Genomic DNA, 26,922 nt, shown 5'->3' on the forward strand with positions numbered 1-26,922 from the left:
TGATTCTTTTTTTTTTTTTTAATTTAAATCTTTCAAGCTTTAATTTAAGGACGGTGATGGGTTTTAGATCTTGGTGAAAGCAGCCACAGTCATGAACTGCACAAAGTCTTCAAAAGCAGTGATCCACTCCACATCTGTTCCAACTGTATCATCTTCTACTATGCACTGTATTTGAAGATTTTTTTTTAATTGTTCAAAATGGTTTAGTTTCTTTTTTTTCCTCCCTTTTTAAAAATTAATTTATTTTTGTTACAGATGTTTCTGCCCCCCCCCCCATTGCCACCCTCCTCCCGATCCCGCCCTCCCACCCCCAGCATTGCTGTCTATGTCCAATGGTTCTGCATACATACATATAAGTTCTGTGGTTTCTCTCTTCCCTCCCCCCATTTTTTATTTTTAATTCTCACCCAAGGATATTTTTCAGTTTATCTTCAGATAGAGTGAGAGAGAGGGAGGGAGGGAGGGAGAGGGTGAGAAACATCAATGTGAGAGGGACATATTGACTGGTTGCTTCCTGCTCGACTCCAACCAGGTCTGGGACGAAAACTGCAACCAAGGTATGTGTCCTTGACCGGAATTGAACCCACAACTCATTGGTACATGGACCAATGCTCTAACCACTGAGCAAAATCGGCCAGGGCTGTATTTGAAGATTTATAATTCCATACCCCACTGGAACTAGTTTAGAAGAGCCCCAGACCAAGCTGTCTGCTTGAACGCTCCTGGCACACTCCTCTACTTTTGCCATTTCCGACTTGTTATCCCAAGGTTTCATATCTAATAAGATGAAACATTTGGCAACAAGAGCAGCTTTTTTGGCTTTCTTTAACTCATACTATGCAAGGAGCTCTTCTCATAGCCTTTTTTACTTATTTGCTGCTTTCCTCCTCCTCACATCCAAAGAGATTAATGTCATCGTCATTTTTTACTCTCTGTAGCTCCACTTCCTGTGGTGTCTTCCACATTAGCTGAGCTGCACTTGCTCAGAGCTTTCTTCACTCCTGGCAGGCTGGCCTTTTCCTTGTCGTAAGATTTCAACGTGGGGGGTGATACAAATCAGCAGGTGGTGGGCCGGGGACTGCTTCAAATACTGCCATATCTGTTTATGGTGGCGCATACCCCTCAGTGTAGTTCTTGTCTGCCAGGTAGTTGTTGAGTGCCTGGAGGCTGGCAGAACTTTTCAGTTTTCCAAAACCCATGGCGTTGGTTGACCCAGAGGGTGGTGGCAATAGAGGAAAGAGGAGCACAGAAAGCTAAGGGGGAAAAAAGCATGGTCGATTCTGATGTGTAACTAGGAATGCCTGTTGTCACCTGTTTGTCCTGGTACTTGACTTTAAGTTTTGTCTCGGTATTTGTGTAGCCATTCCAGTTGTCTTTTGGTTACTGCTTTTATGGTATATCTTTTTCCATCCTTTTAACCTCCTTGTGTCTTTATTTTTATTTATTTGTTTATTTTTTAATCCTCACCTGAGGGTATTTTTCATTGTTTTGTTTTTTTTTTTTCAGATGGAGGGAGGGACGAAGTCGGGGAGGGAGAGAGAGAGAAATATTGATGTGAGAGAGATACATCGATTGGTTGCCTCCCACACTACCTGGACCAGGGCCAGGGATCGAATCAGTGACTGTGGTCTGCGGGCCAACACTAGCTACTGAGCCACCCTGGCCAGGGCACCTCCTGTGTCTTTAATTCTAAAGTGTGTTTCTTTTTTTTTTTTTCATCCTCACCTGAGGACATTTTTCCATTTTTTACTCAGAGCGGGAAGGAGAGAGAGGAAGAGAGAGAAACATCGATGTGAAAGGGACACATCGAGTGGCTGCCCCCCACACAACCCAACCAGGGCCGGGGACAAACTGCAGCCAAGGCACATGCCCTTAGCGGGAACTGAACCCGGGTCTCTGTGGACCACAGGCTGACGCTCTAACCGCTGAGCCAAACCGGCCAGGGCTAAAGTGTGTTTCTTATAGACATCATATACTCGTATCATGTTTACAAGGTCATGTAAACAATTATATGGAAGTATAATTGCTTTGGGAATATAAAAGAGCAAGTACCTAACTTTCCCCAGGACATACCATAGCATCACTATAGTCATTATGGAAATTTGAATGGTTGGCTAGGAGATGGAAAAGCATTCTAGGTAGGGAACAGCATGGGAAAAGTCATAGAAGTGTAAAACATTCTGGGGTGTACAGATATTAGTTGATTTTAGGCATTAGGTTTCTAAGAGATTTATGATTGAGGAACTTCATACTATGTGAAAAAATTAGATTGGGACACATGAGTTATAAATGCCTTGAAGTATTTTGTTTAAAGTAAAAAAAAAAAAAAGCGCATTAAGTGAAGACAACATGTTAGTGACTGAGATCCATAAAGAATTTGTTTTACCTTATTTAAGTTTCTAGCCTAGTACTTAGCATATCATACGTGCTTGAATGTTAGTAGAATGAATGTTTGATATATTTATATGTTTTGTGTTCATCCTTGACTTGCTAGAGATTTGTCAGGGTGTAACTCTCCATTTCCTTTTGGATATTACTTATAAAGATACATACTACTGGATCTCCCTTCCTCCACTTGTTTTTCTTCCTCTCTCCTTTTCTCCCACCCTCCTTTCCTCAGGTGTTTCTTTCCAGGTTCTTTCCATCTTGAATATTGTAATAGTACCTGAGAAGCCTGAGTTGAGAAATCTTTGTGTAATCTTTCAATTCCTTTCTTGGATTTTATGGTCTTAACAGCATGCCAAAGCATATATGTTAACCTCTGTCTTTTAAGTTTATTACTAATTATAGGAATCCTCAAAATACAGTTTTAAAATATTTTTCTTTTATCTTTCCCAAGACATCTCAGGGAAGTCATTATTACCTTCCTGCTATTTACCTTTTAAAATGAAAAAAAAAAGAAAAAGAAGTATCCCAGTTTAGTTTCTCTAAGTTGTTTGATATCATCTCCACCAGGTGTGACCTGAAATTTTTATTTCTGAAAGTAACATTTTTTGAGTTATTGGGAAAGCAGAGTGTACAGCTTGAGGGTAGGGAAATCAGCTAGAAGTTGTTATAATATTGGTGAGGTATGAATTGGGGCGGTGGCTGTCGGGAGTGAGAAGAAAGGCTACATCTGAGATATTGTAGGTAGAATTGATGTGAAGGGTCTTCGAGTAAAAAGAGTTTAGTGTGATTCCCAGGTTTCTTCTGGCTTATAGAGTAAAGAGTTCCATTTATTAATAGTTCCATTTATTATGGAAAGAAATGGCCAAAAAAGCCCAGGGTTTATAGGGGAAGGGTGTGATTTCCTATTTTTAAAAATGCAGAATTCTAATAAACATATACAAGCACTGTTTGAAGAACTAGCTGTGTTAATTTTATAGCTTACTAAAAGCTTACTCTGAATAAACAGATTATGGCAATATATCTTAGTTTACAGCTTTTTTGTTTTCTGTGAATTGTTTAAGTTGCTATACATATGTTAAATGTATACTTAATATTTTGTTAAGGGCAGTTTTAGAGTATGTTATTTATGTACTTAAGATAATTAAAATTAACTTTATTAAACTATCTTGGCATTGGTGTTCAGTTGTATTCTTTCATAGGTAAAGCTTTTTTAACCGAGGTATTCTGTCATTTTCATTTGCAAAATTTTTTTTTTATAATTATAGAGATTGCTATGTTCTTAAGAGTAAAGATTTGATAGTTTATTGTATATTCCCTCCCCCCCTTTACAAGGAAATGGAACTTCAGATAAATTCAAATGCCATTCTAAATTGAGACACAGATATGTAAAATATATTGTGTGGATTGAGTGAGTTATATAGATGGGAAGTACATAAGTAAATGTTTGTCATTTCTGTGGGTTGATAGTTGCTAAGTAATTCTTGACTAATTTGAAAGATTCTCTAGCAGAAATATTTGAGTCGAATTCCATATCAGGGGCTGACTGTTTCTCCAACTATTATATAGGATATTAGACACTATGTGATAACTCAAACCTGTAATGTTACCTGAGTTGAAATTAATATTGGGAGATTTTCTTCATTTTCTCTAAGGTTGATACTAGAGCACAATAAGTTGCTTTAATAACTGTAATAAACACAAAGCAATATAAGAATCTTAATAGGTTCCCTCCCTGACCCTGCCTGTCAGTCCCACACCCAACCTGCCATGTTTTAACTATTTGGGATATTAGTTCCATGTTGTCTTTCATTTATTTTTGTGTTTCTCAACAATCATTTAAATTAAATTATATATTTTAATAGTTTATTTGCTCACCACTGTTTTTGATTCCCACATTTTCCTGCTTAGATGAGTTCTGTTGCTGTATTACATTCTTTTTCAAACAGAATTTCTAAGTGGTGAACTTTGAGTTCTTGCATGTTTGAAAATATATTTATTTTGCCCCCTGTTCTGAGTGCCCATTTAGATTGAATACAGTTTTCCAGTGTTCAAATAACTTCCCCCCAGAACTTTGACAATATTGCTCTTTTATCTTCTAGCATCCACTGTTGCTGAAGAGAAATCTGTCAATCTGATTCTTGTTCCTTTGTAAGTGAGTTTCTTTTCTTTCCTGAAAGATTTTTATGGTTTTTGTTTTTTTGTTTTTGTTTTTTTATCCATGGAGTTTTGAACTTTTCTAGGATGTGCCTTTTTCTTTCAATGTCCTTGCTTTTGCTTTTTTTTTTTTAAAGATATTAAAATTTCAGATTTATTTAAAGCCCTCTCTGTGTACTTCTGTTCTGATTCTCTTTCCTCCATTTCGACAGGCAACCACTGTCCTCAATTTTGGATTTTATTGTTCCCACAGTTTTATACTAAGAGTATATATTTATATATCCATAAATAATACATGCTATGAATTTACTTGCTTTAAAACTTTAGTAAACAGTATAATATTGTTCTCATTCCTCTACAACTTCCTTCCCCCACCCCCAACACTGTTTTAGAAATATATCCCTATTGGTAAATGTTATTTTAGTTATTTACATTAACTGCTGTATAGTATCCTGTTACATGAAAATACTGTAAAGTTTTTTACTTTGATATTTAGGCTATTTTGTTTATTTTTGTGCTGATAAGAGTTATGCTGTAATGAACTTTCTTTTTTTTATTTTTTTATTATGTTCTTAATGATTCTCTGGAGAGAGAGAAAGGGAGAGATAGATAGAAACATCAATGTGAGAAACATCCATCGGCTGCCTCCTGCTCACCCCCTACTGGGGATAGAGCCGGCAACGTGGACATGTGCCCTGACTGGGAATGGAACCCGGATCTCTCAGTACATGGGACAACGCTCAGTGCATTGAGCCATACCGACCAGGCTGTAATAAACATTCTAGCGGCTTTGCCTAGAGGTGGAAATGCTGGGCTAAAGGGTATATAATCTTTATTTTAGCCTTGGTATACCCAGATTGCTCTTGGCTTTATCAGTTTATACACTGCCAGCAGTGTATGAGGGTTCCCATTCAGATAATCAACACTTGATATTGTCAGATTTTTAAGTTTTTGATAATGTGCTTGTGAATTAGTTTCTTACTGTTACTGTGATAAGGTTGAACATTTTTTCATGTTTTTCCAGCAATTTAGTTTTCCCTTCTATAAATCTTCTTTTTATAATAGCCTTCCCTGTTTTCTTTGTAGTTGTCTGTTTTTATTTTGCTGTCAATTCTTTGTCATTTTTGTTTGCAATGTGAATATCTCGATACTGCTTACCCTTTTTTACTATTTTTATAACATCTCTTGTTGATCCAAACTTTAAAATTTCAGTGTAGTGTAATTGCCAATCTTTTTTATTTTTACAGTTACACTTTCTATATCTTGTTTTAAAAACCCCTTTTATGATTCTGAGGTCAGAAGGCACTCATCTTTTTTTGTTTTCTAAAAGTTTTGTGTAATGTATGAGGTTTTGTTCCCCCTTTCTAATTTGTAACGCCAGTTGTCATACCAGTTTCCATGTATGTGTGGGTCTATTTGTAGGCTTTCTGTTTATTACACTGATGTCTCCTTCACCACATGGTTTTATTTACTATAGCTTTAAATTAAGTCCTTTTATCTGATAAGGCAAGTTCTCTTACCTTATTCTTTTTTGAAAACCTATTGGTTATTTTCTGTTCTTTATAGTCTCATTAGAATTTTAGAATCAGCATATCATATTTAATAAAAACTCTTGGTTGGCTTTTACATCAACTGCAATACCATTTAATTTTGACTCCTACCACCTGGCACTAGCTCCAGATTCCACAGGTTTAAGTACAGTCACCAGTAAGACAGCCCCCATATTAGATGCCAGTTATAAGTTCCCATGACTCACTTTGGGTTTGATAATTTGCTAGAAGAACTCACAGAACTCAGTAAAGTGCTATATTTACAATTATAGCTTTCTTTTTTTTTTTAATCCTCACCCAAGGATATTTTTCCATTGATTTTTAGATAGAGTGGAAGGAAGGGAAGGGGGGTGGGAGGGAGGGAGAAAGAGAAACATTGATGTGAGAGAGACATATCGGTTGGTTGCCTCATGCACAACCCCAACTGGGGCTGGGGTTCGAACCTGCCACCCAGGCACATGCTCTTGACCGGAAATCAAACCCGCAACTATGTGTTCCGAGAGCCGACCCTCTAGCTACTGAGCAAAAGGCCAGGGCTTGGCTTTACTTTAAAGGATACAATTTAGGACTAGTCAGATGAAGAGGCGTATAAGGCAAAATCTGGGAGGGACCCAATGTAGAGCTTCCAGGTCCTCTCACTCTAGAATCAGAGTGAATCATCTTCCCAGCACATCAATGTATATTTACCAGTCTGGAACCTCCACTGACCTTCAGTGTAGCAGAGTTTTTATTGGAGTTTTGGCCATGTCATTGAACTCAATCTCCAGACCCTTTCCCCTCCACAGAGGTAGAGCTGATATCAGTGGCAAAGCCCCAATTGATTGGTCTTTTGGCATGACTAGCCCCTCCTATCCTTGAATCTTCCTTATATTTCTGAGATAAATCCCACTGGGTCATGGTATGAGATTTCTTTAGTATGTAGCTGGATTCAGTTTGTTTGTATTTTATTCAAGATTTTTGTGTCCATCTTCATAAAGGATACTTATCTATAGTTTTCTTGTGATTTTTTTTGTCTGTTTTGGCATCAGGGTAATGCTGGCCTCATAGAATGAGTTGGGAAGTATTGCATCCTTTTCTGTGTTTTGGAGGCATTTGAGGATTGGTGTTAATTCTTCTATAAATATTTGGTAGAATTAACCGGTGAAGCCATCTGGTCCTGGGCTTTTCTTTGGGGTAAGTTTTTTGATTACTGACTTAATCTTTTTACTTGAATACCCTCTGGGTTTTCAGATTTTCTATTTCTTCTTGAGTAACTTTTGGTAGTTTTAGGAATGTATCTATTTCATTTAGGTTATATATGTTGGCATTCATTTGTGAATAGTATTCTCTTAATAATCCTTTTATTTCTGTAAGGTCATTATTAATTTAAATCTTTTCTTTATTTTTCTTCATCAGTCAAGCTAAAGATTTGTCACTTTTGTTCATCTTTTCAAACAACCAACTTTTGGTTTCATTGAGTATGATTTCATTTATATTAAATTTCCAAATTAGGCAAATCCATAGAGGCAGAAAATAGATTAGTAGTTGGCAGGGATTGAGGTGCAGAAATCGGAAGGGATAAGGTTTATTTCTGGGTTGGTAGAAATATTCCATAATTTAGATAGGGGTGATAGTTGCACAATATCGCAAATATACTGAAAACCATTGAATTGTGTACTTTAAAATGCTTAAAATGGTGGGTTTTATGTTATGTAAATTTTATTTCACTAAAAATTTTTTCAAGAGTTAATTGACTGTAATAGGTCTATTTTTGAATCCTACATTCTGTTTCATTGATCTGTTTGTGTATCTTGAGGCCAGTATCATTGACTTGACATAACTAGCTTTGTAATAAGTCTTGAAGTCAGGTACTTCAAGCCCTCCAACTTGATTCTTTTTTTTAAAGGGTGTTTTTAGCTATTCTAGGTTCTTTGCCTTTCCATACTAATTTTAAAATAAGCTTATCAATTTCTACAAAAAAAGTTTCTTGAAATTTTCATTGGGATTATGGTGAATCTATAGATGAATTTGGGGGGAAATAAATGGCACCTTAAGATATTGTGTTCTGATACTTGAACCTGGTACATTGCTCCACTTATTTATGTTTTATTCAGTTTTGTGTTTTTTTAATCCTCACCCAAGGATATTTTTCCATTTATCTTTAGATAGAGTGGGAGGGAGGGAGGGAGGGACAGAGGAAGAGAGGGAGAGAGAGAGAGAAACATCGATTGACCACCTCCCGCACGACTCGGACCGGGGACAAACCGCAACATGTCCTTGACCTGAATTGAACCTGCGACTCTTTGGTCCGTGGGCCGACACTCTTAACTACTGAGCCAAACCAGCCAGGGCTTATTCAGTTTTTATTAGCACTTTTTTACAGTTTTCACAGGTCTTGTACATCTCTTGTCACATTTTTTCCTTTGTATTTTATGTTCTTCCCTCTTTGCCTCTTTACCTAGGTAGTAGCTGGGGCAATTGTAGGATTCATCTGTTTTGTTTCCCATCTCTCATATATCACTGTTCACTGTCTTTATTTGCCTCTTGTATAATGTCTTGAGTGCCATGGTTTCATATATTTTGTTTCATGTTTAGTTTCAGGCAGGTAAGGTAAATACAGTTGTTACTCCATATTTATTGGAAACATAAACCCATTACTTTTTTCACTGTCATTTTAAGGGATTTGGGTAGCAAGGTCAGCCTGCCATCTTGATGAAATGTATCTCTGTCATTATGCTTTTAGAGAATTAAAATTATGGGTCCCCTTTATTGACTACCTATTGTATGTTAAACCCTTCTTTTTGTAATGAATAAAACTTGAATGGAACTTATATTCTAGTGATCTCCAACATTACATGGTTAACATAATGTCTGCTTACATGAAATAGGAAATACATGTTTTTCTTAGGGGTTTACTGGCTTGAATAAATCATAACCAAGGGTCTGTAAGACATTTAAAATATGTTAAAATGCCAGTTTTAAATTTAAGTAAATATACATCTATTTGGCCCTGGCCGGTTTGGCTCAGCGGTTAGAGCGTCGGCCTGCGGTCCGGAGAGACCCGGGTTCGGTTCCCGCTAAGGGCATGTACCTCGGTTGCAGTTTGTCCCCGGCCCTGGTTGGTCGTGCGGGTGGCAGCCACTCGATGTGTCCCTTCACGTCGATGTTTCCCCCTCTCTCTCTTCCTCTCTCTCCCTCCCACTCTGTACAAAAAGTGGAAAAATGTCCTCGGATGAGGATAAAAAAAAAAAAAATATATACATCTATTTGTCAAAAGGTCCCATTAGGCTAGCAATGACATTGTATTGTCACCTTTATATGAAATATTCTCAATTCAGTGTGGTAAATTTTTTTACGCGTGCTGATCAGATATTCTGATTGATAGTTAATAATAACCTGGCTAAGTAAAACACAGGATATTTAAATAGATTCATTTTGGTAAACCAAATCTGATACAGTATCTGTGGTGAGAAATAATGGGAAACAGTGTGGTTGGTGTAGGTCTTTACTTTTAGCTGGGTTAGAATCTTAGCCTTTCTACTTGATATTTGTGTCACCTGGGCAATATTAATTTCTGAGCCTCATCATAATGGAGATAATAATAGTCACCTCTAAAGTTGTTTTAAGGATCTAATATTAGTCCCTCCCACTTAAAAAATATTAAAAACCAGAATATGATATACTTATTGTTTCTTTTTAGGTAATTCATGTATAAAAATAAATCCATTTATAATTTATTCCTTAAATTCACATGATCTGCTCAAATACATGTCTTTAATTTTGTTTTAAAAATTAGGAATTTTAGCTCTGGCCATGATGGAGTAACAAGGGTGTCTTTACCCTCTTGTTACAAACAGCTAGTAAACTGGACTAAAATACACAAACCAGCCTGGCCTGTGTGGCTCAGTGGTTGAGTGTTGATCCATGCACCAAGAGGTCGTCAGTTCGATTCCCAGTCAGAGCACATGCCCAGGTAGTGGGGCCAAATCCCCAATGGGGAGCATGTAGGAGGCAGCCAATCGATGTTCTCTCTCATCAATGTTTCTGTCTCTCCCTTTCCCTTTCTCTCACTCAAAAATCAATAAAGAAAAAATAAAATACACAAACCATCTCTTTTTAGATATTATACCATAAGCAGAGTAGGAAGGACTATGCTCCCTGATTGAGGAGAAATAAAAGATATGAGCTCTGTAACTACTGTGGCTTCCTTTCTGGAAGCGTCTTTGGTACCACAGGAGCAAGGAGAGGAACTGTAAGGAGAGCCTGGAAGCCTCACTCAGTTGAGAAGACAAAGATTCGATTTTGACTAGGGTTAGGCAGTAAGAAGATGCATGACCAGGTGTTGAAAAGAAAGGACCTATGTAGATAAAAGAACTCCAATATATGGGCCACCTCGAGTCTTTGCTGAATCCCAGGTCATGAATGCATAAAGTGAAACTCCATAAGGCTGGTCAGTGAACATCATGGAATTATTAGCAGAACATTTCCTGAGCTATATAGGAGCCTTTTAACTATAACTAGACAGTGAATGAAGGGTCCTTTGGCGCACCCAAGGCATTCAGTGAAGAGCCCAGTGGATTTGTTACGTACTAAAGAAAGAAAAGTTCTCAGAGGGGTCGAATGTATCTATAAATAACTGCCTGCTAAAACAAATCTTTATGCAATGATCTCAAATATTCAACAACCATAGTGTAACATTGATATTTTCCAGCACCCAAGCAGGAATTTCTAGACATGGCAAGAAGCAGGTTCAGTGTAATCTGTAATCAGGAGAAAAATCCGTCCAAAGAAACATTGAAAAATCACAGAGGTGATAGAGCTAGCAGACAGGATGTTACAGTAGCTATTGCAACTAATACATGTGCTTAAAGAAAAATATAAACTTAATGAGTAGACTAATGAGAGATATAAAAAAGAACCAAAAGGAACTTCTAGGGATGAAAAATAACAGTGTCTAAAATTTTAAAAAATAATAACTGAAAGGATTTAACCAATTGGATAGTGCATTACAAACACACACAGAATGCTAAGACATAACCAACTACTAAAAACTAGTGTTAAAGAGAGAACTTTGAAGGCAACCAAAGAAAAGGACATATTACATACAGAGAAACAATGAAGACTTCTTGTCTGAAACTATACAGACCAGGAAGATAATGGAGCACTTAAAGTACTGAATGAAAAGAACTTTTACTATGTATCCTGGAAAATATCCTTTGAAAATGCAGTGAAATAAAAACTTTTTCAGACAAATAAAACCAGAGAATTTGTTATTAGCTGGCTGACATGTACTATAAGTGACATCTTCAGATAAAGGGAAATGGATCAGATGATAGCTTGGATCTAGACAAAGAGATAAAGAAGGGTACAAGAAATGATAAATATGTGAGTAAACATAAAATACATTTTCTCTAATTTTAGAAATGTTTTAAAAAGATAATTGTTTGAAACAAAAATCATAATATATTGTAAGTTTTATAACACGTAAAAGTAAAATATGTGACAACTCTATTATAAAGGATAAAAGCAGGGAAGAGGACGAGTAGTACTGTAAGGGTAAAAAGTGTTCACATTTTATGTGAAGTGGGAGAACATAATTTCATGGTAGATTGTATTGAGTTAAAGATGGATATTGTAAAACCTAGAACAACCACTAAAATATTAAAGAAATTTGCCTAGTTAGCCAATAGTGTATATGAAATGAATGCTAAAGTATGCTCAGTTAATCTAAAAGGAGGCAGAAACAAATGGAACAAAGGTACAAAGAAATGTTGAAAACAAATGTTAAGATTGTAGATTAAAATCCAATAATAACAATTGCATTAAATTTAAATAGTGTTAATTGGGGTCTATCAAACTTTTTCTGTAAAGAGCTAGATATTAAGAATATTTTAGGTTTTGTGGTCTCTACAATGTCTGTTGAAATTATCAACAGATTGGCCGGTACTGCCAGTGTAGTAGCATGCAAGTAGCCAAACACATTACATAAATAAATAGATATGGCTGTGTTCCGATAAAACTTTATTTGTATAAACACTGAAGTTTTTTTTTGTTTTTTTTTATCCTCACCTGAGGATATTTTTCCATTTTTTGTACAGATAGAGTGGGAGGGAGGGAGAGGAAGGGAGAGAGAGAGAGAAACATCGACGTGAAGGGACACATCGAGTGGCTGCCACCCGCACGACCAACCAGGGCCGGGGACAAACTGCAACCGAAGTACGTGCCCTTAGTGGGAACCGAACCTGGGTCTCTCTGGACCGCAGGCCGACGCTCTAACCGCTGAGCCAAACTGGCCAGGGCTAAACACTGAAGTTTTAATTTCGTGTAATTGTCATATTACAAAATAATAATTAACAAAAATATTCCAGGACTTCCGGTCAAGATGGTGGCATAGGTAAACATGGGATCTCCTCCTCCCACAACCACATCAAAATTACAACTAAACTACAGCACAACCATCCTTCAGAACCGCCTGAAATGAAGCGGAGTGGAAGTCCTACAACTATGAAATTAAAGAAGCAGCCACATCGAGACTGGTAGGAAGAGTGGAGAGGTGGAAGTGAGGACAGGCTGTTCCCATACCCATGTGTGGCAGATAATAATCAGGAAGGCTACCTTGGCTGTGAAGGTCCTCCCTGAGGAGTGAGGGGTCCCCCTCCCACACCAGATGCCCAGCTCCAGGGTTCCAGTGCCAGGAAGAGAAGTCCCCATCACTTCTGGCTGGTAAAACCAGCAGGAACTGAGGCTGAAGGAAGCTGAGGCTGGTGGCATCCCAGGCAGCTCCTCTTAAAGGGCCCATGCACGGATTTACTTGGACTTGTTCCCTCTAAGCTTGGAGGGGAGGCAGCTTGAAAGGCACCAGAGACATACAGCGAATAACGGAGCTGTTTGACCTTGGGATGAGGGCTGGAGAGGCAGCTTTCTCTCAGATAGAGGTGCTGGCGGAGGCTGTTGTTCCTTTGGTGAGCCATTCCCCTATGAGACCAGCAAAAGGGTGCCATATCTGGGACTCCAGCAACCTGGCTAACAGGGTTCTGTTTGCCGTGCCCTGGTGATTACCTGAGGCCTGGCCCCACCCAGCTTTCAGGCCCACCCAAGCCATTTCCAAAGCCTTTTCCATAGGATTGGCTTATCTTGGAGCTTGCTTCAGAGTTTCCTAAAATCTCTTAAACAAGTAGCATCTGGTCTCAGTGAGCCCTATACCTCTTGTTATGTTGCCCCAGGTATGCCACTAGAAGCAGCCAGCCTTGGTTCACAACTTGGCTTTTTCTTGGCACCTTCCAAGCCCAGCACAAGAAGCAGCCATTAGCAGATCACTTTGTAGCTTATGCCAGGTGGTCCTGGATAAAACACAGGCAGTGGCTGACCTTGTCCCAGAGCCAGCATGCCCAGTGGACAGCTTTAGACCATACTGAAATACCACCACCCAACCACCTCCATAAGTGACACACTCAATGAGTGGACTCAGTGTGTACCAGAGCCCTGGTGAAGTAAGTCTTGCTCTGTGTGGTGGGTTCCTACACTCCTGATCCTCCAAGGTAGTCAGAGGCCAGTGGTCAGTGGGCACAGCCAGTCCTTGCAGCTGATGAGCCTGAGTGCATCCCTCCCATTGACTTGCCTATTGCAGTCAAGACTCAGTTACAACAGGAGGGTGTACAGCCCACATTAGCGGTGCACCTTAAGGGCCCAGCTGGGGTGATCAGGGAGGCTATGCCACTGGATCCTATAGGATACCTACAACAATACGCCACCCTACAAAGCCTAGGAGACATAGCAACTCTACCTAATACATAGAAACAAACACAGGGAAGCAGCCAAAATGATGAGAAGACATAGAAACATGTTCCAAATGAAGGAAAAGAACAAAACTCCAGGAAAAGAACTAAACAAAATGGAGATAAGCAATAAATCAGATGCAGAGTTCAAAACACTGGTTATAAGGTTGCTCAAATAACTTAGTGAGACATTCAAGGAACTTAATGAGACCTTCAAGGACCTTCAGGAGAACTGCAAGGAACTTAGAACAGCAACAACAAAAAAGAACCAGTCATAAATGAAGGATGCATTAACTCAAAGAATAATTTACAGGGAATCAATAGTAGAGTAGGTAAAGCCAAGAAGCAAACCATTGATTTGGAATATAAAGAAGCCAAAAACACCCAATCAGAACAGCAAAAAGAAGAAAGGAATCCAAAACAATGAGGATAGTGTAAGGAGCCTCTTGGGACAACTTCAGCATGCCAAGATTTGCATCATAGGGGTGCCAGAAGGAGAAGAGAGAGGGCAAGAAATTGAAAACATATTTGAAACAATAATGACAGAAAACTTCCCTAACTGGGTGAAGGAAACAGACATACAAATCCAGGAAGCACAGAGAGTCCCAAACAAGATAAACCCAAAGTGGTCCACAGCAAGACACATTATCATCAAAATGCCAAAGGTTAAATACAAAGAGAGAATCTTAAAAGCAGCAAGAGAAAAGCAGTTTGTAACCTACAAAGGAGCTCCCATAAGATTGTCAGCCAGTTTCTCAAAAGAAACTTTGCAGGCCAGAAAGGAGTGGCAAGAGATATTCAAGGTGATGAAAAGCAACAACCTACAATCAAGATTACTCTATCCTGCAAAGCTATCATTTAGAATTGATGGACATACCAAGAGTTTCCCAGACAAGAAGAAACTAAAGGAGTTCATCACCACCAAACCAGTATTATATGAAATGTTGAAGGGTTTTCTTGAAGAAGAAGAAGAAGAACAAAAATATGAACACTAAAATGGCAATTAATACATATCTATCAACAATTGAGTCTACAAACAAAATGAGCAAGCAGAACAGAAACAGACTCATAGATACAGAGAACTTTTGGTTGCTTGCCAGATGGGCAGGCGCTGGAGGAATGGGTGAAAAAGATGAAGGAATTAAGAAGTACAAATTGATGAACCTCAAAGGGAAGGAGGGCGGGATGAGATAAGCCAAAGAATGTCTATGCATATATGCATAACCAATGGACACTGACAGTAGTTTGGGGAAGGCAGGAGGCATTTGGGATTGGGGAGGAAGGGGTCAGTGGGGGAAAAGAGGGGGACATCCGTGATACATTTAACAACACTGAAACATGCCTCGGTTTCAGTTTGTCCCCGGCCCTGGTTGGGGTCGTGTGAGTGGCAGCCACTTGATGTATCTCTCTCACATCGATGTTTCTCTCTCTCCCTCCTGCTCTATCTGAAGATAAATGCAAAAATGTTCTCGGGTGAGGATTAAAAAAAATAAAAAGTAAAACCATTCTTAATTAGCTGGCCATACAAAAACGGATTACAGGCTGCATTTGCCTTGTGGGCCGTAGTTTGCTAAATGTGCTCTCTCCAGTCTGGTTACCACTAGCCTTCTATATTTTACTTTAAATTAATTACAATGAAAGAAAAGACAAAGATAATGAGAATAGATAAAAAAAGCAAGACCCTACAAATTCCACTTAAATATAAAGATAAGTTAAAAATAAAAGGATAGAAAATGAAAAACTGTGTAAAATTAATCATAAGAAACCCAGAATAGCTATATTAATATCAGAAAGTGGAGACTTCAGAACAAGGAATATTAGCAGAAATAGAAATGGATATTATGGCCCTGGCTGTGTAGCTCAGTTGGTTAGAGTATCATCCCTATATGCATAGGCTGCAGGTTCAGTCTTCTGTCAGGGTACATACAAGAAGCAACCAAAAATGCATAAATAACTGGGAAAACAAATCTCTCTCTCTTCCTTCCTCTCTCTCCCCCTCTCCCTTCCTCCCAACCCTTTTCTCTGCTGAAAAAAATATCTAAAGTTGTACTTGATAATTTTAACACTTCTGTCTCAGTAATTGATAGTACAACTGGACAAAATCTGTTAAAATAGGATGACATGAACAGTGTTATCAACAAACTGGACGTTATTGACATTCTGGAACAATGTACGCAACAAAGTGGAAAACACATTCTTTGAAATGTGATTGACAACACCTCAGATGTTGGTGAGGATGTCAAACAACTGGAACTCTTATACAATAATGGCGGGAAGATCAAATAGTGCAACTAATTTGGCAAAAAACATTTGGGAGTTTTTTATTACGTTAAACCTACATCTACCATACAACCCCTATCAGTTTCCACTACTGTCTACCCAAGAGAAACAAAAATGTATGCACACACAGACTTGCTCACACATGTTTATAGCAGTTCTGGTTGGTTTGGCTCAGCAGTAGAGCATCGGCCTGCGGACCAATCAGTTGAAGTTCGTCCCCTGCCCTGGTCGGGGACTGTGGGCGGCAACCAGTCGATGTGGCGCTCTCACATCGATGTTTCTCTCTCCCTTTCTCTCCCTCCCACTCTATCTGAAGAAAACAAACAAAAACAAATATTCATAGTAGCTGTATTTAAACCAGAAATAACCCAAACATTTATCAGATGATTGGATGAGCAAATAGTTTATACAATGGGATACTAATCATATTAAAAAGGAGTAGACTGCTGGTAAATGCAAAATATGGGTGGATCTCAAAGCATAAATTATGCTGAGTGAAAAAGGCCAGACAAAATGAGTATGTATGGTGTTATTCCATTTATATGAAACTCTAAAAAAGACAAATCTATAGAGACAGAAAGCAGATTAGTGGTTGCTTGAGGCTGGGAGTGGGGTGACTGACAGAGGAGGGTGTTACAAGTCATGGTCTCTTCTGTTTTGTTGCTTATCTTAGTCTGTTCTCTTGTCATGTTAGGAAGCTTACTCACAAAAGCCAGTGTATGGTTAGCCACTTGTAAGTTGATAGCATAGGTATACTAGTTAGTTGATAGAGTGTCATAGGTGCACATTGTTAGAATGGATATTCTATTTTACATGTTTCCTTTAGTGGTTTTAGAAATGTGTTGTGTTTCTATCTGGTTCCTTAAGTATGAATTTAAAAATGTGTATTATTGTTTATGGTTAGGAGAAATTGGTTTTTTGAAAAAGTTTTTTTAAGTTCAAATTAGTTATATGTGGTAGGCACTGTCCTAGGTGCTGAAGATACAGTCCTGTTTAATGTGGAATAGCGGTGATCAAACAGGCATATATGATATAGTGTGATGCATAAGTAGAATCATTTTGGGACACCCAGCAGGAGCACTTAATTCTGGTAAGATAAAAGAATGATATGAAAGAATAATAAAAGAATGATTTCCTAAGGAGCAATAACCAAGCAACTCAGGATGAGTAGAAGTGTGTTCAGGATAGAGGGAACTGCACATACTAAGGTCTGGAGGCTATGAATAAACAGCATGGAATGTTTGGGAGTTCCAAGAAGTTCAGTATGGTGGATTTATTGAACCATTAAACCAAAACTAGAAATGTATTAATCTGTACTTTTTGTTATATGAGAAAAAGTAACCCCTTTTTTTGTGAAACCACTCTGGTCAGGTTTTCTGTTACTTGCACATATCCGTAACCAGCACATTGAGACAACATATTTATATTGAAGCAGAAGGATGGATGAAAAAATTTAGAAACAAAACAAATGAAGTCCTAAAATGGAACCAACTTTGGAAGGGAAGGCAGAAGTATAGGGTCTGCAAAGGAATTTTAAAGAGGACAAAGAAATAAGAGGAGAACTCAGAAAAGTAGCATCACAGGATGGCTAGGTTTCAAGGATGATGTGGTTCCCAGTGTCAAATGCTGCCAAATAAGGACAAAGACTAAAGCAGCCATTTAATGTAATTAATGTAAATCAGACTTGGTGAGTCTGGAACAAATGCGTGACAAAATGGAGAGTGAGTGCATAGAACTTTTTTCAGAAGGGGAAGTGAGGAATGTAAGCTGGGGGAATGAAGGGGGGCTTTTAGCATGATAGTCCCAAATTGATTTTCAAAAGAAATTGCCACAAGTACTTTACTTGTACTGTTTGAGGCCAGCAGCAGTTAAAATCCATTGAAAGTCATATGTATATGAAAATAGTTGTAAAATTCACATTTGTGGCATTTCAAGGGACCCAGCCTTAGCAAACCACAAATTTAAGTCAACAGTTGTCTTATTATTATTTTTTAAAAGCCTCACTGGAGGATATGTTTTTATTGATTTGAGAGAGGGGGGGAGAGACTGACCCATGTGAAAGAGAAACAATAGGTGGCCTCCCATATGCACCCTAGCTGGGGATCGATTCCACAACCTTTCGGTGTATGGGACGACACTCCAACCAACTGAGCAACCCAGCCAAGGTATCTGATTTTCAATTTGATTAGATTTTATGCACATAGGAACTAAGTACTTCTCCAACAATGAAGCAGAAAGCGGTTGGGAAGTTTTTCAACATAACTGAACAATCTCAGTGGAACACTTTCTTTTTTTTTTTTTTAAATCCTCACCCGAGGATATATTTTTCCATTTTTTGTACAGATAGAGCAGGAGAGAGAGAGAAGAAGGGAGAGAGAGAGAAACATCGACGTGAAGGGACACATCGAGTGGCTGCCACCCGCACGACCAACCAGGGCCGGGGACAAACTGCAACCGAAGTACGTGCCCTTAGCGGGAACCAAACCCGGGTCTCTCCGGACCGCAGGCCGACGCTCTAACCGCTGAGCCAAACTGGCCAGGGCTCAGTGGAACACTTTCAAACAATTATCTTAATAAAAAAAATGTATCTTAAATAATTAAGATCTCAGCTATCCTGAACCTGTAGGGAGGAAGGGTTCTTAAAACTGGGATATTTGTATGCCTTTTTGGTTGTCTAAACTCTTTGAACATATTTACAGAAAAAATCTTTTTAATATGTTTTTATTGATTTCTTAGAGAGGAAGGGAGAGAGAGTAACATCTATGTGAGAGAGATAAATTGATTGGCTGCCTCCTGCACGCCCTCCACCGAGGATCGAGACCGGGAATCGGGAACTAGGACCTCTTAGTCTATGGGCTACACTTAGTCCACTGAGCCACACCAGCCTGTCCATATTGGCAGAAGTTTTCATGTTTATATATTCTTAGGATATCCTTAGCTTTCATTGAAACACTAAAAGTTTATCTTACCTTGGAATCCCCAAAAAGCAGACCCTGAGACGATAATGTGAGTACAAGTAGTTTATTTGGAAAGCGATGCCAGAAACACTGATGGAGAGGGAAGTGAGACCTGGAAGGCGGGGGAAGCTAATACAGGGTGTTACCAAGTTACTTTATAGGCAACTGAAGCTGAATCCTCCTGTTGAATTCTGAGAGACACTGTAGATCACATCTCAGATTTGTCCTGGCTAAGGAGTATAGGAGCTTCTGTTAGTTATTGGTTGAAGGCCGCTCCCAGGAACAGTTAACACCCCTGACCTACTGGAATCGAAAGTGCTGAGCAGATACAGGTGAACTGCTGCAGAGGTAACAATAAAGTACAACTTCATTTTTTGGTTAATTAAAAGTTTAAAAGTTACTTAAAAATTGTTTACTTGACTGGAAATTCTGTGACATTAAAGCAATATTTAATTTGGGGGTGGTAATAATAATATGGTTACTTTTAAGAGTCCTTATAACCCTTAGAGATACACAGTGAAATATTTAGGGATGGAATCATGATACCTGGATTTGCTTTAAAATAACATTGGGGTAGACAAAGTCTCATGGTCATATTTTGATCATTGTTGAAGTGAGGTGGTAGAAATGGTTAAATAACCAATATAAGAGTGCCAGAAACACGTCTTTTGCTTTAAATTCTAGAGTTATCAAATGTTCACATGAACAAATCTTTTGAAGTCTTCAGGCTGAACCTATTTTTAATTGCTTATGTTTTGTTGATGTCTCAATTGATCAAACTTAAAAATCACCAACATTTTATTCAGACACCCTGGTTTGCTTATTGATCATTTTTAGCAGTCAGTGGGCTGGCACCCAAATAAGGTGTCAGCATTTTGCTTTAAATAAGACATGATCACCATCTGGTGGTGAATAACAGTTACTTTGGTTTGTATATTTCTTTGTGGTTGATAAAGGTTTTTCATACACATTTTCTCATTTGTTGAAGTAACTGTAAAATTATAATGAACCCATTCTGTTATGATTTGTCACAATTTCAGGAAACTGTAAGATGACATAGTATGTTACTCATCTAGTTATTTATTTATTTATTTATTTTTAAAATCCTTACTTGAGGATATTTTTCCATTTATCTTCAGATAGATCTGGAGAGAGAGAGAGAGAGAGAGCGAGAGAGAGAGAGAGAGAAACATCGATGTGAGAGAGACACATTGACTGGTTGCCTCATGACCAGGGCTGGGGACAGAACCACAACCGAGGTTCATGCTCCTAGGAATTGAACCCTCGACTCTCTGGTCCGCAGGCCAACGCTGTAACTGCCTAGGCAAACTGGCCAGGGCACATCTAGTTATTTTTTGCTTGTCAAATTAATGTTGATTTGAAAAAAATGAACTGATCACCTGTTACCAGAGAATAAAGACAATATAAATTTCATAAGGAAATGGATTGCTTTTAAAAGAAACACCAATCTGCCCTGGCCGGTTTGGCTCAGCAGTTAGAGCATCGGCCTGCGGTCCAGAGAGACCAGGTTCAGTTCCTGCTAAGGGCACGTACCTCGGTTGCAGTTTGTCCCCGGCCCTGGTTCGGTCGTGCAGGTGGCAACCACTCGATGTGTCCTTTTCACATTGATGTTTCTCTCTCTCCCCCCCCCCCCCTTCCCCCCCCCCTCTCTCCCTTCCTCCCTCCCACTCTATCTGAACAAAAAATGGAAAAATGTCCTCAGGTGAGGATTAAAAAATAATAATAAAATAAAAGAAACACCAGTCTGATATAACACCTAAAATCATGGTTTGCATTATATTGTACTGTTAAAATTTATTTATTTAAATATTTTTTTCTTTATTGATTTTAGAGAGAGAGGAAGGGAGAAGGGGAGAGATGTAGAAGCATCCATGAGAGAGAACATCAATTAGCCACCTCCCGCATGCCCCCAGTTAGGGATCAGGCCCATAACCGGAAATTGATGCGGTGACCTCTTGGTGCCTGGGTTGATGCTCAGCCACTGAGCCACACCAGCCGGGCATGTACTGTTCAAATTTTAAATGCAGTAGTGACCCCCATTATCTTCAGGGAATGTGTTCCAAGACCCCCAGTGAATGCCTGAAACTTCAGATAGTACCAAATCCTATGTATACTATGTTTTTTCCTATACATACATACCTCTGATAAAGTTTAGTTTGTAAATTACGCACCATAAGAGATTAGCAACAAAAACTAAGAATAAAATAGAACAGTTATAACAAAAGTTATAATAAAAGTAATGTGAATGTGGTCTCTTTCAAAATATCTTATTGTACTATACTCACCCTTCTTGTGATGACATGAGATGCTACAATGCCTTCGTGATGAAATGAAGTGAGGTGTATACACATGTCCAGGTAGGATGAAGTGGAATTATGTGAGATTTCATCACGATACTCAGAATGGCTCACAGTTTAAACTTTTTAAATGTTTATTTTTGGAATTTTTAATTATTATTTTACTGCAGTTGACTTTGAGTAACATAAGCTCAGTAACAGAAAGCAAAACTGCAGTTAAGTGGGGCGGGGTGGTGGGGGCCTATTGGACTATATTGATTGTACATGATGAGAATGGAAACTTGGCACTTTATAGAGGTCTGGTGTTAGAAAATCTCTGTAGATGGATATTTCTTTAGTTAAACATATAAACATTATTTACTCCTATATACAAATATCCACGGAAGTGTTCAGCTTTTTCATCTCTCCCCTGGAAAGGAAGAGAAAGGGGAAAAAACAATCTGTAAATAAATTGTCTTGGGTTAATGATATTACCTGAAAGCTCTCACAGTGAACTGAAACCCAAAGCCACTTTTGCCATCTTTTTCATCTCGTGTTTCTCACCACTTTCCTGCATACTGTTAGTTCAGATAATTTTTCCTTCACATCTACAGGAACTCTCTGTTTTTCCTACTTTCCCAGAGAACTTTACTTTCCTCACTCCTTCTTTCCCTGTCTCTTTCTTTCTCCTTTTTCTTATCCCTATTTTAGTTCATCCGATAGTTGAATGAACCAGGTACTGTGCTTGGTGCTGTGAATCCAGTGATGAAAAAGGCAGATAGACCCGGCCGGTGTGGCTCAGTGGTTGATTGTCGACCCATGCACCAAGAGGTCACTAGTTCAGTTCAGGTCAGGACACATGCCCAGGTTGTGGGTCCGATCCCCAGTGAGGAGCATGCAGGAGGCGGCCAATCGATGCGATGTTCTCTCTCATTGATGTTTCTTTCTGTCTCCCTCTCCTTTCCCCTCTCTCTAAAATCAATAAAGAAAAAAAAGGGAGGCAGATATCGCTGGTCCTTATCTTCACAGAGAGAGGAGGAAGAGGAGGTAGATGATAGATATTTGCAAAGTGAGACTATAAAGATAGTTAAGACTATATGATGTCAAAGAGCCTAGCCTTATTTTCTTTCTCCCCTCCCCACGCTTTGTTTATACTTGGTTCTTGTTTTCTCTTAAATTATCAGCATTTGAGATAAATTTAAAATCAGTGTTTCAGCTAATATACTTCATTTTCTGCTTTAAATATTAAAATTACGTGATAATTTTTTCCATTATTTTGTTTAACTTGGATAAAATCAGATCTTGTGGGGTAGGTAGGCAATTTACAATTTGGCTTGGGTTTCAGTGGGATACATAGTCTTGCTGCAGTTTGAGCACTGCAGAAAGAGCAGTGTTTCTCAACTTTATTTCATGGTCGTACCCCTACAGAGAAAATTTTAATTTAAAAGAAATTTTCTCTTTAGCAATAGAAATTAAATACTAAGGAATAAGATTTTGTCAGAAATAGTTAAGATACGGAAAACCATAAACCATTATCTGAGATTTTTTGCCTCCCTCAAGGACCAGTGTCTGCCCCCTTGAGGTCAGTATCACCCCTGTTCACCCCATTTGAAAGTATATACTATAGTGGGCTTTGCTTTCATAATTATAAATTTTCCATAATGCAATTTGGAAGTGGAGTGGTTTTTTTCAAGAGTTTTAACTATGGGATTGGATTGGAAAATAGTGCAAATAATTGCGCAATATTGTGAATTTAATTAATGCCACTGCAACATACATCTAAAATAATCTTAACAGCCCTGGCCGGTTTGGCTCAGCGGTTAGAGCGTCGGCCTGCGGTCCTGAGAGACCCGGGTTCGGTTCCCGCTAAGGGCACGTACCTCGGTTGCAGTTTGTCCCCGGCCCTGGTCGGTCGTGCGGGTGGCAGCCACTCGATGTGTCCCTTCACATCGATGTTTCTATCTCTCTCTCTGTTCCTCTCTCTCCCTCCCACTCTACCTGAACAAAAAATGGAAAAATGTCCTCGGGTGAGGATAAAAAAATAAAAATAAAAAATAAAATAAAATAATCTTAACAAATTTTATGTTGTATATTTTACCACAATTAAAATTAATCATTGACATAATTGATTTGTATATTTAAATGGATGAATTATATAGTAAGTGAATTACATCTCAATAAAGCTGTTGGGAAAAAAGAAAAAATGGATTGGGAGGAGTAGTAATAGTCTTTCTGTTGCTATGACAACTGTTAGATTACATTTTAGAAATGGATAATGTCTCACAGTGTGTCGGCAAGATCAAAACCCAACAACAGCTATACAGAAAGGGTGGTGTAATTTGTAAGTTAGGTTTTGTAATCTGTTCCTCCATCCATTTGATATTTAAAGAAACATTAGAAAGAGCCTTGGGTTTGAAGGCGAGAGGTCTGGGCTCTTGCTTGGCTTCTATTTGATCTTGGGCAGTTCACATAACATCTTAGTTGCTAAGTTTTCCAGTCTACCAGAGAGTTTGAATTAGATCATTGCCTTCAGTTAAAGAATTCTAATATCCTGTGATTAACTGTCATTATTATAAGGCAAATAAATACCTAACTCGATATGTAGACATAAACACTGAATATTAGAGATGGAGGACTTTGATCATCTAGTAAAACTCCATTTATGGATGAGATAATTGAGGTTTGCACCTCTTTCTCTGACTCTGTCTAGTGTTTTTTACAATACACATACAGTCACGTGCTGCACCATGAAGTTTCAGTCAATGACAGACAATGAAGTTTCAGTCAGTGACAGACTGCATACACATCAGTGGTCCCATAAGATTATAATGAAGGTGAAAAATCCCTGTTGCTTAGTGATGTAGATGTAGTGATGTAGTGCAGTGCATTACACAAATATTACTGTGTTATAATTGCCTATGGTATTTAGTACAGTAACATGCTGTAACAAGTTTGTTACTTAGGAGCTTTACAGGGAAAAATTGTTACCCCAAAATATGTCTATTTGGCATAAGGATTATTTTAGGCTGGTTAATTTTAAGAGGCCACAGACATGGGAGAAGTTCTGAAACCCAAATAGAAATTACCCTTTGTAAAGTACATTTACATTTATAAGGGAAACCTCCATTAGTAGGGGTGTCTCCCTCACTATACTTGAAAGAAGGGATGACCTTATCTTTGCAAACTCTTTTCAGTGCAGAAGATCATGACTTAAATGTTCACAAAAACCTCGCCCTTTACTATGCTTTTCCACGTAACTTCCCTTAGCTGACTCCTCCTGCCCTCAACATCTTTTGTCTTCAGCTGAAGATGGTATTTAAGGTGGTGACTTCAGCCATTTTGGCAAGTTTCTCCCATTTTCTTGGGTCTCTCCCATGTGTTCATGAAGTATATATGTTATTAAACTTTTGTGTGTTTTCTTCTCCTGTTAATCTGTCTTTTATTGCACGGATGTTCCAATCAAGAAGCCAAAAGGGGCCCTGGCCGGTTTGGCTCAGCGGTTAGAGTGTCGGCCTGCGGTCCAGAGAGATCCAGGTTCTGTTCCCACTAAGGGCATGTACCTTGGTTGCAGTTTGTCCCCTGCCCTGGTTGGGTCGTGCGGGTGGCAACCACTCGATGTGTCCCTTTCACCTTGATGTTGCTCTCTCTTTCTATCTCTCCCACTCTTTCTGAACAAAAAATGGAAAAATGTCCTCGGGTGAGGATTTAGGAAAAAAAGAACCCAAAAGGGGAGAGGGAAAATGATTTTTCCTCCCTTACATAACAATAGTCTTGAGCAACTTTGCTTTTCAGCAAACTTTAGGATGATTGATTAAATGAGATTTTTGAAGATAAGGTATATAAATACATAACAGTTCTTTAAAGGATCAGGTGGCCTGTGGAACCAGTTCTTATTATTGCTAAAACTGGGCTTCCCCAACAAAGTTTGTAAATAAAAACTTACTGTAAGCTAATCAACCAATCACTGCATCTAAAAGCAATGCTCTTTTATCAGTGTCCTTCATAAAATCAACTGTTCTTGTGCTTGTAAGCATAGAGGAAGTTTAAGTAAAAAACTTTATTGAGAAATGAGAAGAATTAGATCATTTAATTATGAGCTGCTATAAATTTCTACCATTTAAGAACACTTGTATGCAACAGGACTAGATTTCAGAAGCAGCAGCATTCCTAAGGTTTGGTGCTGGAAAGATGCTTAGAAAAATGTCAAAATATAGAATATCTTTGGATGATTGGATCCGCAATGCATTCTGGATTGCATGCATCTTCCTGCTGCTTCAAACCTACATCATTTGCCAGACTCTTCATGAATTCACATAGCCTCTCACTTTTTCTTCTGCTTCAGAATCTTTCACCTCCTGAGGCCTTATGCAACAGGTCTCTTAAAGGTTTTGTATCAAATCTAGCATGTGAAAAGGGAGAGGTTTTGGTTCAATTGGTATAAAACATATTTTTCAGAATGACATGAAGTTGGTAAATAGATAATTCTTTAGAAGGATGTTAATTAATGTTCTGGAAATGAGATTATTTAGAAAATGTTTTGGGTGATAAGTGAATTTGCAAATTCTCTGTATTTTAGCAAATGATTATATGTCTTAAAAATATAATTGGAAATTTTCAGCCGCACTGTCCAGGATCATAGCCACTTGCCATATGTGGCTATTTAAATCTAAATAAATTAAAAATAAATGAAATTAAATGTTTAATTTCTCAGTTTTATTAGCTACATATTAAGTACTCAGTAGTCACATTTTGCTTGTAGCTAAGAAGGCTGCTATATTGGGAAGTATATATATAAAATATTTCTGTTATCACAGAATATATAGTATTGAATATATAGTATTGTTAGAGAGTAAAGTCAGCCTTTCCTGTCTGCAGGTTCTGCATCTGGGGATTCAATCAACTGCTGGTGGAAAATATTTAACAAAAATATTACATTGTTGCTGACCTGTGCTATGCAGTTAGACCTACCATGGTTGGATCTGTACTGAACATGTAAAGACTATTGTCATTATTCTCCAAATAATGCAGTATAACTGTTTACATAGCATATACATTATATTAGGTATTATAAGTAATCTGGAGGTTATTTAAAGTATAGAGGAGGATATGCATAGGTTATATGCAAATACAATGCCCTTTTATATAAGGGAGTTTGAGTGTCTGTGGATTTTGGTATTCCAGGAGTCCTTGACCTAATCCCCTATGGATACCAAGGGATGACTGTACAAAGTATGGGAATTTTAATTTTTTTTTTTTTCTTATCCTCACCTGAGGACATTTTTGCATTTATCTTCAGATAGAGCGGGAGGGGGAGAAGGAGAAATAGAGAGGAGAGAGACACATCGAGTGGTTGCCACCAACATGACCCCAGCCAGGCTGGGGACAAACTGCAACAGAGGTATGTGCCCTTAGCGGGAACTGAACCCAGGACTTTCTGGTCCGCGGGCAGACGCTGTAACCACTGAGCCAAACCAGCCAGGGCAATTTTAATATTTTCAATTTAACTATAATGTTGATTAATTTTTCTATTGACATTTTTGCC

General features: G+C 38.4%; 1 protein-coding gene and 1 pseudogene across 9 annotated transcripts in view; one reads left to right on the top strand and one right to left on the bottom strand.

The window, feature by feature from the left end:
• The window catches only part of RSF1 (remodeling and spacing factor 1), a 125,365-nt gene that overhangs the window by 18,544 nt on the left and 79,899 nt on the right, over window positions 1-26,922 (top strand). For 2 of the 9 annotated variants that reach the window (XM_036259010.1, XM_036259009.1), the window contains exons 1-3: window positions 4,488-4,536; window positions 7,121-7,265; window positions 26,256-26,372. The exons of 3 other annotated variants lie outside the window; for them this stretch is intronic. The gene's annotated coding sequence lies outside the window, so the exon portion shown is untranslated. Of the gene's footprint in view, window positions 1-4,483; window positions 4,537-7,120; window positions 7,266-21,079; window positions 21,104-26,255; window positions 26,373-26,922 lie in introns of those variants that run through there. 4 more of the 9 variants (XM_036259011.1, XM_036259012.1, XM_036259013.1 and 1 more) reach the window with 3 other exon arrangements.
• LOC118628208 lies at window positions 64-1,199 on the bottom strand (annotated as a pseudogene).

Source organism: Molossus molossus, unplaced genomic scaffold (assembly GCF_014108415.1).
Source record: "Molossus molossus isolate mMolMol1 unplaced genomic scaffold, mMolMol1.p scaffold_m16_p_13, whole genome shotgun sequence".
NCBI lineage: Eukaryota > Metazoa > Chordata > Mammalia > Chiroptera > Molossidae > Molossus > Molossus molossus.